The sequence below is a fragment of the Trachypithecus francoisi genome, unplaced genomic scaffold (assembly GCF_009764315.1).
Source record: "Trachypithecus francoisi isolate TF-2019V2 unplaced genomic scaffold, Tfra_2.0 Lachesis_group16, whole genome shotgun sequence".
Lineage (NCBI taxonomy): Eukaryota > Metazoa > Chordata > Mammalia > Primates > Cercopithecidae > Trachypithecus > Trachypithecus francoisi.
The window spans coordinates 31,946,739-31,959,727 of NW_022681461.1; the positions used below are offsets into that span (position 1 = coordinate 31,946,739).

The 12,989-nt window shown below is 39.0% G+C and overlaps 1 long non-coding RNA gene across 2 annotated transcripts in view; it reads right to left on the minus strand.

Annotated features, from left to right (window-relative positions):
- Positions 1 to 6,954: 6,954 nt before the first annotated feature.
- Positions 6,955 to 12,989, minus strand: part of LOC117098522 — a 100,691-nt gene continuing 94,656 nt past the window's right edge. For both annotated transcript variants that reach the window (XR_004443443.1, XR_004443444.1), the window contains exons 3-4: positions 8,090 to 8,194; positions 6,955 to 7,078 (exon numbers count right to left, since the gene is read on the minus strand). This is a non-coding gene — a long non-coding RNA (uncharacterized LOC117098522). The remainder of the gene's footprint in view (positions 7,079 to 8,089; positions 8,195 to 12,989) is intronic.

Here is a 12,989-nt window from a genome sequence, read left to right on the forward strand (position 1 = left end):
TAATTTTCCATCTGTATATTTTCTCTGGTGAGGTATCTGTTCACTTGACCATTTTAAAATTTGATTGTTTTCTTATTGTTGAGTTTCAAGAGTCCTTTGTACATTTTAGGTACAAGTCCTTTATCAGATATGTGTTTTGCAAATATCTTCTCCCAGTCTGTGGCTTGTCTTTTGATTTTCTTAACAGTGTCATTCATAGAACAGAAATTATTCATGTTAATAAAGTCGAGCTTATCAATTTTTTCTTTCATAAATCATGCTTTAGGTCACATATCTAAAAACTCATCACCAAACCATGGTCACATAGCTTTTCTCCTATGTTTTCTTCTGAAAGTTTTATAGTTTCATATATTGCATTTTGGCCTATGATCCATGTTAACTTTTGTGAAAGTGTAAGGTCTAAGTTCACTTTTTTTGTATATATCAACTTTCAATTGTGCCAGCAGCATTTGTAGAAAAGCTTATCCTTTCTCCACTGAATTGGCTTTACTGCTTTGTCAAAGATCAGTTGAATATATTTATGCAGGTCTATTTCTGGGCCCTCTATTCTGTTCTATAGATCTATGTGCCTATTCTTTCACCAATGTAATACTATCTTGATTACCGAAGCCTTATAGTAAGTCTTGAAGTTGGATAGTGTGACTCCTCCAATTTTGTTCTCCTTTTTTAGTATTGTGACAGGCATTGTTTTTATTATTATTATTATACTTTAAGTTCTGGGATACATGTGCAGAACATGCAGGTTTGTTACATAGGTATACTTGTGCCATGGCAGTTTGCTGCACCCATCTACTCATCATCTACATTAGGTATTTCTCCTAATGCTATCCCTCCCCTAGCCCCTACCCCCTGACAGGCCTGGTGTGTGATGTTCCCCTCCCTGTGTCCAAATGTTTTCATAGCTCAACTCCCACTTATGAGTGAGAACATGCGGTGTTTGGTTTTCTGTTCCTGTGTTAGTGTGCTGAGAATTATGGTTTCCAGCTTCATTCGTGTCCCTGCAAAGGACATGAACTCATCCTTTTTCATGGCTGCATAGTATTCCATGGTGTATATGTGCCACATTTTGTTTATCCAGTCTATCACTGATGGGCATCTGGGTTGGTTCCAAGTCTTTTTGCTATTGTGAATAGTGCTGCAATAAATATACATGTACATGTGTCTTTATAGTAGAATGATTTATAATCCTTTAGGTATATACCCAGTAATGGGATTGCTGGGTCAAATGGTATTTCTGGTTCTAGATCCTTGAGGAATTGCCACATTGTCTTCTACAATGGTTGAACTAATGACACTCACACCAACAGTGTAAAAGCTTTCCTATTTCTCCACATCCTCTTCAGGATCTGTTGTTTCCTGATTTTTTAATGATCGCCATTCTAACTGGTATGAGATGGTATCTTACTGTGGTTTTGATATGCATCTAATGACCAGTGATGATGAGCTTTTTTTCCATGTTTGCTGGCTGCATAAATATCTTCTTTTGAGAAGTGCCTGTTCATATCCTTCAACCACTTTTTGATGGGACTGTTTGTTTTCTTCTTGTAAATTTGTTTAAGTTATTTGTAGATTCTGGATATTAGCCATTTGTCAGATGTATAGATTGCAAAAGTTTTCTCCTATCCTGTAGGTTGCTTGTTGACTCCGATCATAGTTTCTTTTGCTGTGCAGAAGTTCTTTAGTTTAATTAGATCCCAGTTGTCAATTTTGGCTTTTGTTGCAATTGCTTTTGGTGTTTTCGTCATGAAGTCTTTGCCCATGCCTATGTCCTGAATGGTATTGCCTAGGTTTTCTTCTAGTGTATTTAGGCTTTTAGGTCTTATGTTTAAGTCTTTAATCCATTTTGAGTTAATTTTTGTATAAGGTATAAGAAAGGGGTCCAGTTTCTGTTTTCTGCATATGGCTAGCCAGTTTTCTCAACACCGTTTATTAAATAGGGAATCTTTCCCCATTGCTTGTTTTTGTCAGGTTTGTCAAAGATCTGATGGTTGTAGATGTATGGCATTATTTCTTAGGCCTCTGTTCTGTTCCACTGGTCTACATATCTGTTTTGGTACCAGTACCATGCTGTTGTGGTTACCGTAGCCATGTAGTATAATTTGAAGTCAGGTAGCATGATGCCTCCAGCTTTGTTCTTTTTGCTTAGGATTGTCTTGGCTATATGACTCTTTTTTGATTCCATATGAAATTTAAAGTAGATTTTTCTAATTCTGTGAAGAAAGTCAATGGCAGCTTGAAGGGGATAGCATTGACTCTATAAACTACTTTGGGCAGTATGGCCATTTTCACGATATTGATTCTTCCTATCCAAGAGCATGGAATGTTTTTCCATTTGTTAGTGTCCCCTCTTATTTCCTTGAGCAGTGATTTGTAGTTCTCCTTGAAGAGGTCCTTCACATCCCTTGTACGTTGTATTTCTAGGTATTTTATTCTTTTTGTAGCAACTGTGAGTGGGAGTTCACTCATGATTTGGCTCTCTGTTTGTCTATTATTGGTGTACAGGAATGCTTGTGATTTTTACACATTGATTTTGTATCCTGACACTTTGCTGAAGTTGCTTATCAGTTTAAGGAGATTTTTGGCTGAGACAGTGGGGTTTTCTACATATACAATCATGTCATCTGCAAACAGAGACAATTTGACTTCCTCGCTTCCTATTTGAATACACTTTCTTTCTCTTGCCTGATTGCCCTGGGCAGAATTTCTAATACTATGTTGAATAGGAGTGGTGAGAGAGGGCATCCTTGTCTTATGCCAGTTTTCAAAGACAATGCTTCCAGATTTTGCCCATTCAATATGATATTGGCTGTAGGTTTGTCATAAATAGCTCTCATTATTTTAAGATCTATTCCATCAATGCCAAGTTTATCAAGAGTTTTTAGCATGAAGCGGTGTTGAATTTTATCAAAGGTCTTTTCTGCATCTATTGAGATAATCATGTGGTTTTTGTCATTGGTTTTATGTGATGGATTACATTAATTGATTTGCATATGTTGAACCAGCCTTGCATCCCAGGGATGAAGCTGACTTGATCGTGGTGGATAAGCTTTTTGGTGTGCTGCTGGATTCAGTTTGCCAGTATTTTATTGAGGATTTTCACGTGATGTTCATAAAATGAGTTAGGGAGGAATCTCTATTGTCTGGAATGGTTTCAGAAGGAATAGTACCAGCTCCTCTTTGTACCTCCAGTAGACTTCAGCTGTGACCCTTCTGGTCCTGGCCTTTTTTTGGTTGGTAGGCTATTAATTACTGCCACAATTTCAGAACTTGTTATTGGTCTATTTAGGGATTCAGCTTCTTCTTGGTTTAGTCGTGGCAGGGTGTATGTGTCCAGAAATTTACCCATTTCTTCTAGATTTTCTAGTTTATTTGCATAGAGGTGTTTATAGTATTGTCTGATGTTAGTTTGTATTTCTGTGGGATCAGTGGTGATATCCCCTTTATCATTTTTTATTGTGTCTATTTGACTCTTCTCTCTTTTCTTCTTTATTTTTCTAACACTCTACCTATTTTGTTAATCTTTTCAAAAAACAAGCTCCTGCATTCATTGATTTTTAAAGGGTTTTTTGTATCTCTATTTCCTTCAGTTCTTCTCTGATCTTAGTTATTTCTTGTCTTCTGCTAGCTTTTGGATTTGTTTGCTCTTGCCCCTCTAGTTCTTTTAATTGTGATGTTAGGGTGTTGATTTTAGATCTTTTCCACTTTCTCCTGTGGGCATTTAGTGCTATAAATTTCCCTCTAAACACTGCTTTAGCTGTTCCAGAGATTCTGGTACATTGTGTCTTTGTTCTCATTCATTTCAAAGAACTTATTTATTTGTCGTAATTTCATTATTTACCCAGTAGTCATTCAGGAGCAGGTTGTTCAGTTTCCATGTAGTTGTGCAGTTTTGTGTGAGTTTTTAAATTATGAGTTCTAATTTGATTGCACTGTGGTCTGAGAGACTGTTATGATTTCCATTTTTTGCATTTGCTGAGGAGTGTTTCACTTCCAATTATGTGGTCAATTTTAGAATAAATGTATTGTGGTGGTAAGAAGAATAGATATGCTGTTGATTCAGGGTGGAGAGTTCTGTAGATGTCTATTAGTTCTGCTTGGTCCAGAGTTGTGTTCAAGTCCTGAATATCATTGTTAATTTTCTGTTTCATTGATCTAATATTGACATTGGGGTGTTAAAGTCTCCCACTATTATTATGTGGGAGTCTAAGTCTCTTTGTAGGTCTCTAAGAACTTGCTTTATGAATCTGGGTGCTCCTGTATTAGGTGCATATATACTTAGGATAGTTAGCTCTTCTTGTTGCATTGATCTCTTTACCATTATGAATGCCCCTTTTTGTCTTTTTTGATCTTTGTTAGTTTAAAGTCTATTTTATCAGTGACTACTAGGATTGCAACCTCTGTTGCTTTTTGCTTTCAATTTGCTTGGTATATCTTCCTCCGTCCCTTTATTTTGAGCCTATGTGTGTCTTTGCACGTGAGATGTGTCTCCTGAATACAGCACACCAATGGGTCTTGGCTCCTTATCCAATTTGCCAGTCTGTGTCTTTTAACTGGGACATTTAGCAAGTTTATTTTTAAGGCTAATATTTGTTATGTATGAATTTGATCCTGTTATGATGATGCTAGCTGGTTATTTTGCCCATTAGTTGATGCAGTTTTTGCTTAGTGTCAATGGTCTTTATAATTTGGTATGTTTTTGTAGTGGCTGGTACCAATTTTTCCTTTCCATATTTAGTGCTTCCTTCAGGAGCTCTTTTAAGGCAGGCCTAGTGGTGACAAAATCTCTCAGCATTTGCTTGTCTGTAAAGGATTTTATTTCTCCTTTGTTTATGAAGTTTAGTTTGGCTGGGTATGAAATTCTGGGTTGAAAATTGTTTTCTTTAAGAATGTTGAATATTGGCCCCCACTCTCTTCTGGTTTGTAGGTTTTCTGCAGAGAGATCTGCTGTTAGTCTGATTGGCTCCCTTTGTGGGTAACCCGACCTTTCTCTCTGGCTGCCCTTAACATTTTTTTCTTTCTGGTGTTCTCTGTATTTCCTGAATTTGAATGTTGGCCTGTCTTGCTAAGTTGGGGAAGTTCTCCTGGATAATATCCTGAAGAGTGTTTTCCAACCTGGTTCCATTCTCCCATCACTTTCAGGTACATCAATCAAATGTAGGTTTGGTCTTTTCCCATAGTCCCATATTTCTTGGAGGCTTTGTTAGTTCCTTTTCATTATTTTTTCTCTAATCTTGTCTTCACGCTTTATTTGATTAAGTTGATCTTCCATCTCTGATATCTTTTCTTCTGCTTGATCGATTCAGCTATTGACATGTGTGTATGCTTCACAAAGTTTTCATGTTATGTTCTTCAGCTCATTCAGGTCATTTATATTCTTTTCTAAACTGGTTATTCTAGTTAGCAATTCGTGTAACAGTTTTCAAAGTTCTTAGCTTTCTTGCATTGGGTTAGAACATGCTCCTTTAGCTTGGAAGAGTTTGTTATTACCCACCTTCTAAAGCCTACTTCTGTCAATTTGTCAAACTCATTCTCTGTCCAGTTTTGTTCCGTTGCTGGCAAGGAGTTGTGATCCTTTGGAGGAGGAGAGGTGTTCTGGTTTTGGAATTTTCAGCCTTTTTGTGCTGGTTTTTCCTCATCTTTATGGATTTGTCTACCTTTGGTCTTTGATGTTAGTGACCTGCAGATGGGGTTTTTGTGTGGACATCCTTTTTATTGATGTTGATGCTATTTCTTTCTGTTTGTTAGTTTTCCTTCTAATATTCAGTCCCTCTGCCGCAGGTCTGCTGGAGTTTGCTAGAGGTTCACTCCAGACCCTGTTTGCCTGGTATCACCAATGGAGGCTGCAGAACAGCAAAGATTGCTGCCTGTTCCTTCCTCTGGAAGCTTCTTCCCAGATGGGCACCTGCCAGATGCCAGCTGGAGCTCTCCTGTATGAGGTGTCTGTCGACCCTTGCTGGGAGATGTCTCCCATTCAGGAGGCACAAGGCTCAGGGACCCACTTGAGGAGTCAGTCTGTCCCTTAGCAGAGCTCAAACACTGTGCTGGGAGATTCGCTGCTCTCTTCAGAGCCGGCAGGCAGGAACATTTAAGTCTGCTGAAGCTGTGCCCATAGCTGCCCCTTCCCCCAGGTGTTCTGTCCCAGGTAGATGGGAATTTTATCTATAAGCCCCTGACTGGGGCTGCTGCCTTTCTTTCAGAGATGCCCTGCCCAGAGAGGAGGAATCTAGAGAGGCAGTGTGGCTACTAGCGGCTTTGCAGTGCTGCAGTGGGCTCTGCCCAGTTCGAACTTCCCAGTAGCTTTGTTTACACTGTGAGGGGAAAATCGCCTACTCAAGCCTCAACAACGGTGGATGCCCCTTCCCCCACAAAGCTCAAGTGTCCCAGGTCGACTTCAGACTGCTGTGCTGGCAGCGAGAATTTCAAGCCAGTGTATATTAGCTTGCTGGGCTTTGTGGGTGTGAGATTTGCTAAGTTAGACCACTTGGCTCTCTGGCTTCAGCCCCCTTTCCGGGGGAGCAAACACTTCTGTCTCACTAGTGTTCCAGGTGCCACTGGGGTATGAGAAAAACATCCTTCAACTAGCTCGGTTTCTGCCCAAATAGCCACCCAGTTTTGTGCTTGAAACCCAGGCAGGGCCCAGGTGGTGTAGGCACCCGAGGGAATCTCCTGGTCTGCAGGTTGCAAAGACTGTGGGAAAAGCATAGTATCTGGGCCAGAATGTACCATTCATCATGGCACAGTCTTTCGCGGCTTCCCTTAGTGAGGGGAAGGAGTTCCCCAACCCCTTTCGCTTCCTGGGTAAGGTGATGCCCCACCCTGCTTCTGCTCGCCCTCTGTGGGCTGCCCCCACTGTCTAACCAGTCCCAATGAGATAAGCCAGGTACCTCAGTTGGAAATGCAGAAATTACTTACCTTCTGTGTTGATCTTGCTGGGAGCTGCAGACCAGAGCTGTTCTTATTCAGCCATCTTGCCCAGGTCCTGGGCATTGTTTTTTGTTTTTTTTTGTTTTTTTAATTTTCAGCTTCCCAAATGATTCCAATGTGCAGCCAAGGGTAAGAATCACTGCTTTGGAGGCAACTAGGAATAGAAATAACATCATAGATTTTAAAGTCAAGAAGCCCTTTGTTCAAATTCATGGTCTGTGTTTCAAGTCATTTGAAATGTCGGGGCTTTAGTTTCATGTTCAGAAAATGGAAGATTAAAAGGCTAACTCAGGGTGTTTTGTCAAAGCAACATTTTGGAAGAACCCAACATAAGGATGAGCATGTAGCAACTGACCAGTCAAGACAAGTTCTCTTTCCTCTACTTTGAGTGCTTTCTTGACTGTTTTCTTAGTGTACTCTGCTTTGACCAAATATTATGAAAGATTGGCATAATTATTACTATGAAATATCTCTCCATAGATGCAGGAACACACAAAATGGGTTATAATCCAGCATTTTGCTTCTCCTAGAAAATGACTGCATAGATTAAAGAAATAAGGCTGTTTGACTTTTTTTTTTTTAATTTTTATTTTTTTTTAGAAGGGAGTGATTCATTTTAAGCCCAGGGGACTTAACTGGTCTATTTTTATTAATGATTTGAGGAAGGGAATAATCTGACTACATGAAAACATTAATAGGAGAATAAGAAGCAAATAGCACAAGTGATTTTTTAAAATAAGGGTGAAGAAAGTATATGCTTTTTAAAATAAGGCAAGCAGCAGAATCATCAGGAAGGACATATCTGAAGCAATGATGGATTGCTATAACTCTGTACTTTTTTATTTGAACCATTATTTTAGCACACATTTACATAAAGAAAATTATTAGGTAAAAAGTACAGTTTAAAGATTTTTCTATAAATGCCATCTTGCTTTGTAAAAACTCTTCCTTTGTTTTACAGAGTAAAAAATTACATTTACAAGCAAGCAAACAATAAAACAAAAAGTCAGAAAAGGCAAAAAGAAATAACATTTATCAAGTTAGTTGCTCCAGGTTTCATGCTAGGAATTACATACATTTAAATTACTTAAATCTGTGACAAATTTAATACCATTCTCACTTCACAAAATCTCAGAAAAGCTAAATAACTTGCCATAAGGCATACCTTTAACATGACATGGCCAGGATACTTCCCAACTGTGCCACAAATGCAGGCATTCCATTCCCATTCCAGGATTCATTCTGTTGTAATGCTCTGATTCTTTCATTTCTGAAAAGGCAAAAGAGTGTGGGGTCACAAAAATATCCCCAAAGTTTCTATATATCTTATTTTTTCATTTTTAATTTTAAAATGCATTACCTATTGAAATGATAAAATTTTGGATACATAAAACTTTCAACTTTGGTTACAAAGTACACTGATAAAATTTTCAGCAATTTATTTTCGCTTTTTTATTTTTAAATTTTTATTTTTAAAATTTTATTTTCTATTTTAGATTTAGGGGGTTTGTTACATGAGTATATTGTGTGATGCTAACATTTGGGTTTCTAATGACCGCCCAAGTAGCGAATACAGTAACCAATAGGTAGCTTTTCAGCCCTTGCTCCTCTCCTTCTCTCTCTCCCTCCTCACTTTTGGAATTCTCACTGGGGATTCCATACATTTTATAAACTGAATCTTAAATCCTGCTTATTTTCCTGTATGGATATCCCAAGAATTCTGGTTCTAAGCATTTATGAGAGGAAAGAAATCTGTCATTACTTGCAGGACACAGGCAGGCACACTTTCACAATCATTACCCAAGACGGTAAACTCCTGTCGCATCTCCCCAGCTGTCATTAGTGAATCCCAGAGGCCTCCATTCTGCTTTCAAATCATCTGCCAGCCCAGCAGCAATGGCCGTAATGAGACTCAGCCACAGCATAAGAGATGCTGGCTTCTTACAGGACAGCGGGACCAGGCCCACCTGTGCCTTTCCCTCAGCCACAAGTATTAAGCCCAGACAAATTCCTCACAACAAAACTGAAGGCAAAACTCAAATGAAAATATCAGGAGGTCAGAACTGGTCACAGAAAGCATGGAAGAACCCAGTTAAAAGTTGCTGTTCCCCAGCCTCCCTTATGACAGGTACTTTTGTGCATAACCCGTCTTCATTTCCCTGAGGCGAGGTGATGAGACATAGACCAATAGAGTGGAAGATGCAGCTCTAAGAAAGGAACTGTTAGAGAACTCACAGCAGCTAGCAGGCATGAAGCAATGGAGGAGTAATTAAAGATACTCTAAGAGAAAACAACTCTCTGTCATGTAAACTAAGAGGAAATGGGGGATCGGTGACTTAAATTTTATGACATTTTATTCACAATAGAGCTGAATGGCATTCCCCTCATACGCATGCTGGGAATTCCAGGTGGGGTGATTTGAAAGTTATTTGTCTAGAGTCTGATCGTACATCTTGAAAGCCAGAAATTTAGCTTTGTCCACCTCTTCAGAGCTACTCATGTTCTCCAAAACTTTCATGCTAGCTGACTTATAAGATCCTAAAACACATACTAAAATGCTCAGGTTTTTGTTTTTAATTTATAATATTTTTGTTTTTATTTTAATAGCACAGAATTTTCTATTAGTCATTACACTCACATCAGGCTACCATCCTAATAGCAGTTAGCTCTTGCTGTATAACAGCCATGCAAAACTCAGAGACTTTTTTGTACTTCAATGGATGCAAATCAGAGACTTCAAACAAGGCATCATTTGTTTTTTTTTCTCACGTATCTAAGATCAGCTGGAAAATTTTGACATTCTGGGCCAGGTTCAGTTAATCTCTCCTGGGCTTTCTCAGGCCTTTATGGTCAGCCAGTGGTTGAACTACAGGCTGGCTGATCAAAGAAGGCCCCACACATGTGTCTGGTGTTGCCTGGTCATCAACCAGAGTAACAGGAGTCAATAGGCCTCATTTCTCATCACTGAACAGGTTGGCCTGAGTATGACCCCATGGTGGTTATGCAGGTTGTTCAGAGAGAGAGAGAGAGTTAAACATTCAAGGACTCTTGACGCCTAGGCTTAGAACTGACACACTATTGTTAGTTACTCCATCTTGAATAGGGGCTAGGTAAAGTGAGTAACTCCATCTTGAATAGGGGCCAGGTAAAGTGAGGATGAGACCTGCTGGGCTTCATTCCCAGGAGGTTAGGAATTCTTAGTCAAAGGATGCTATAGAAGGTTGGCAGGATTGGTATCACAAGAAGCAGGCCATAAAGACCCTGCTGATAAAACAGGATGTGGTAAAGATTCCAGCAAAAATCCACCAAAACCAAGACGGGGATGAAAGTGACCTCTGGTCATCCTCACTGCTCATTACACATTAATTATAATGTATTAGCATGCTAAAAGACACTCCCATTAATGCCATGACAGTTTACAAAAGCCATGAGATGTCTGAGTTACCCTGTATAGTCTAAAGGGGGAGAAACCCTCATTTCCAGGAATTGTCTGCCCCTTTCTTGGTAAACTCATGAATAATCCACTCCTTGTTTAGCATATAATCAAGAAATAACCATAAATTTACTCAGTCAAGCGGCTCCTTGCCACTGCTCTGCCTATAAAGTAGCCATTCTTTTCTTTCCTAATAGACTTACTTTCATTTTATGAACTCACCTCAAATTCTTTCTTGCACGAGTCTGGATTTGGAACCCTTTCTGGTAACACCATCACTTCGGCCACATTCTATTGGCCAAAACAAATTACAAAGCCAGCCCAGGTTCAAGAGGGTGAATAAATAGTTTCCACCCTCTGATGGGATGAGTTGCAAAGTCATATTGCATGTGGGCCTATATACAGGAAGGGAAATAGTTACAGCTATTTAGGCATCAATCTATCACACTTCCCATTCTCAAGCTCTTGGAAACTGAATTAATAAGCAGAGGTTGCTTGATGAACACAAAATCAAATATAATTGAATGATGCTCAGGGATTATTTCAACCAACCGTCAAAAGAACTTAATGAGCACCCTAGCTCCAAAACTGGAATGTACCAGAATACCAGACTTACACTTTCTCTCTCTCAATCTCAATCTCTCTCTCTCTCTCTCTTTCACTCACACGCGCACACACACACACACACACACACACACACACACCTTACATGTCCCTTTGGAGATAATCTCTCAGGGTGGATTCCTTCTGCAGATGTCTGCCACTAAACTTTTCTATTATGCATCGCTTTTTGCTGGTGTTACTCTTAGGATGACACCAGTTTTCACATAGATTTACTTTCTGTGATCTCTATATCAATGACTATGTTCGTTTTTTAGTCAGTTATGGCTACTGAAATTGTTTCAGGAAGAAAGGAGGAGACATTCTCTCCTTAACTACCACCTACCTCCTCAGGAGTATAAAGACAGTGGCACTCTTGGAATCTGGAAATATAATCCTTCTTTTTTCTTTCATTCATTATGACTATGATCAGGAATTTCTGGCCCAGTCAAATGGAAGAGCCAAATCTCTGCGGGTCACAGCTTTATTGCACACCTAGGAATGTTTCCTGAACTAATTTGAAACTGAAAGTTGGTTATTTTGTGGAAATTCAAGGAGCCCAAACTCTATTAGAATAAATTAACATTTTGGTTTTCCATATTGCTTTGGAATGAGCCATTCTGTAGAAATTAGTTTTCTAGGTCGCTATTTCATTACACAGTGCCCTCCTTATAACAGCCCAAGGGAAAAATTTCTCTCTGATCTCAGAATGGGAAATGCACACTGCTTTCTAGTACTTAGAATGGTTTTGTGGTGACTCCTATCGCAGATAATGAGGATCATGGACATGAGGGCATCGCCTTCTTTGCATTTCCTACTGGACAACTTAGCACCAAACCTGAGACCCATTTATAGCTGATTGACAGGCCTTTTTGGTGTGAATTTTAGATGTTAACCTTGTGCTGACTTTGCCTTATCTTTCTTATTTCTATATATAATCTGTTCTGCTTCTTCATTCAAATATTTTTATATTTACATTTTTCTATTTAAGATACTTATTAAACAGCCTTAAATATCTTTGGAACCTCAAAGAGAATAAATAAATCTATAAATACCAACTTCACAAGAGAAGCCAGAGTTTGTTTTAAAAAAAATTTTTTTTTAAATTATCTGCTTTCATCTATTTTGGTGAACCCTTACTTTTTGAATTCAGGTACTGAAGCTGAGTTAATCACCCTTCTCAATGGTTTATTATAATCTTTGGTCCAACAAGATCTCTATTATTTTATTTCTTTTTCCTTTATCCCACTCTAATTCCTCTACTGCCCCAAGGCAATCATTCCAACTATGTCCTTTTGTTAATAAGTATTCTTATAAAGCATACAGCTTTATATAAGCATGGGCCATAACTATGTGCAAATGTCATTGTTATCTACCTCAACCTGTTTCTTTTTTCATCCAGCTTTCTGCTGAATAGTGTGAATCAATGCATTTTGCCTCTCCACTCCCCAAATTGCCTCTAGTTCCCCATCACCAAGAATATCCTGTGATGACCAGCCTTAATCACAGGGAGAACATTTTTGAGAATGGAAGGGTGATATTAATAATTACACTAGGACAGCAGTTGTACAGTATGACTATCCCAGGCAAGTTAGGATGTCTCATCACCCTATTCCTATAGGGCCCTTGGAAACTCTTGGATAATTTTTTTGTGATATGGTTTGGCTGTGTCCCCACCCAAATCTCATCTTGAATTGTAGTTTCCATAATCGCCATGTGTCACTGGAGGGACCCAGTGGGAGGTAATTGAATCATGACGGCAGGTTTTCCCATGCTCTCATGATAGTGAATAAGGTTTTTCCATGTTCTCGTGATAGTGAATAAGTCTCACGAGATCTGATAGTTTCATAAAGGGCAGTTCCCTTGCACATGTTCTCTTGCCTGCTACCATGTAAGACATGCCTTTGCTCCTCCTTCACCTCCCACCATGATTATGAGGCCTCCCCAGCCATGTGGAAGTGTGAATCCATTAAATTTATTTTCTTTATAAATTACCCAGTTTTGGGTATGTCTTTATCAGCAGCATGAGAAC